Source organism: Pseudophryne corroboree, chromosome 7 (genome assembly GCF_028390025.1).
Source record: "Pseudophryne corroboree isolate aPseCor3 chromosome 7, aPseCor3.hap2, whole genome shotgun sequence".
Classification (NCBI taxonomy): domain Eukaryota; kingdom Metazoa; phylum Chordata; class Amphibia; order Anura; family Myobatrachidae; genus Pseudophryne; species Pseudophryne corroboree.
The window spans coordinates 190,809,794-190,811,861 of NC_086450.1; the positions used below are offsets into that span (position 1 = coordinate 190,809,794).

Consider the following 2,068-nt stretch of genomic DNA (forward strand, 5'->3'; position numbering starts at 1 on the left):
TGAAATCGGAACTCCTCTGTTAGGCCGCGCGTCACTTCCTTTAGGGATTACATTCAGTGGATGATATCCGGGGTTTAGTCTTGAGACGCACGTGAACCGCATATGGTGTTTCTGGCAGCACTTTTTCAATAGTGGGTCCCAATGTCAAATTCATTATATGGGAATATTATGTGCGACTTCTTCATTTGGATCATATATGGATATATGGTTTGTTGTTCCGGAAAACATATGGAGGAAATAAAAATACAAAATATATATACATTACCGAGAAATCATGACAGGCTTATTAATAACCAGATATGTATTAATTTGTATGGAGGAAATAAAATTGAAATTACCAAAAGATCATGACCGACTTATTTATAACCAGATATGTATTAATTTCTATTTAGAGAATTATATAACTAATTAATAAATATTATTAAATAAATATTAATAAAAGGTATTAATACATTAATAAAGTGCATAAATAAATAAAGTGCCTGTGCTAAGTTGCTTATATCACTTAATAATTATACAAGAGTGTGAGTGCTACGTTGATGTGTCTTGTGCATTAGATTATATCCATACTTCATAGGAAAATGGTGAAGGCCAGAAGTGTTTAGGGGTTGTGTGAGTGAGTGGTGATATAATATTTGGTTTACAGTTGTTTCACTGGTTTAGGAACTCTCATGTGCATGCACTGTTTCTACAGCACCTAGTCTTCTCCGGAGGTCCCCCTCCTTGATACTGGCCAGGCCCATAAAAATGCTTAGCTTCCACGATCGGACGAGAGTGGGCGTTCCATTTTGGTATGGCTGTAGTCTACTTAGCACTAGTTCACCAGAGGTTTTTCACAACTGAAATATAACCTAGGAATAAGAATAAAGCGCCATACCCAAACACCACAGTGTTTATTGTAAAGGGGGGAGGGAGGGGGGGTTGACAAGAAATCAGAGTTCAAAGAAAAGGAGAAATTTCATAGCTTGGAAACATTTCTTGTCGCACCATAACTCCAATCCTGAGGCCTTAACATATAAAGCCATAGAACATGTCGCACTTGGCGAAAGAAGTGGTGACCTGGCGAATCTGCTATCCAGAAGAAAAATGTCCTGGATATTCCAATTGAAGACGATGCATCCGACTGGTTTCAATGAAAGCTATGAAATTTCTCCTTTTCTTTGAACTCTGATTTCTTGTCAACCCCCCCCCTCCCCCCCTTTACAATAAACACTGTGGTGTTTGGGTATGGCGCTTTATTCTTATTCCTAGGTTATATTTCAGTTGTGAAAAACCTCTGGTGAACTAGTGCTAAGTAGACTACAGCCATACCAAAATGGAACGCCCACTCTCGTCCGATCGTGGAAGCTAAGCATTTTTATGGGCCTGGCCAGTATCAAGGAGGGGGACCTCCGGAGAAGACTAGGTGCTGTAGAAACAGTGCATGCACATGAGAGTTCCTAAACCATTGAAACAACTGTAAACCAAATATTATATCACCACTCACTCACACAACCCCTAAACACTTCTGGCCTTCACCATTTTCCTATGAAGTATGGATATAATCTAATGCACAAGACACATCAACGTAGCACTCACACTCTTGTATAATTATTAAGTGACAACTTAGCACAGGCACTTTATTTATTTATGCACTTTATTAATGTATTAATACCTTTTATTAATATTTATTTAATAATATTTATTAATTAGTTATATAATTCTCTAAATAGAAATTAATACATATCTGGTTATAAATAAGTCGGTCATGATCTTTTGGTAATTTCAATTTTATTTCCTCCATACAAATTAATACATATCTGGTTATTAATAAGCCTGTCATGATTTCTCGGTAATGTATATATATTTTGTATTTTTATTTCCTCCATATGTTTTCCGGAACAACAAACCATATATCCATATATGATCCAAATGAAGAAGTCGCACATAATATTCCCATATAATGAATTTGACATTGGGACCCACTTTTGAAAAAGTGCTGCCAGAAACACCATATGCGGTTCACGGGCGTCTCAAGACTAAACCCCGGATATCATCCACTGAATGTAATCCCTAAAGGAAGTGACGC

The 2,068-nt window shown here is 36.9% G+C and overlaps 2 pseudogenes; one reads left to right on the forward strand and one right to left on the reverse strand.

The window, feature by feature from the left end:
* Nucleotides 1–685: 685 nt before the first annotated feature.
* LOC134946392 (5S ribosomal RNA) lies at nucleotides 686–805 on the reverse strand (annotated as a pseudogene).
* A 492-nt stretch (nucleotides 806–1,297) lies between these two features.
* LOC134946393 (5S ribosomal RNA) lies at nucleotides 1,298–1,417 on the forward strand (annotated as a pseudogene).
* Nucleotides 1,418–2,068: the final 651 nt, after the last annotated feature.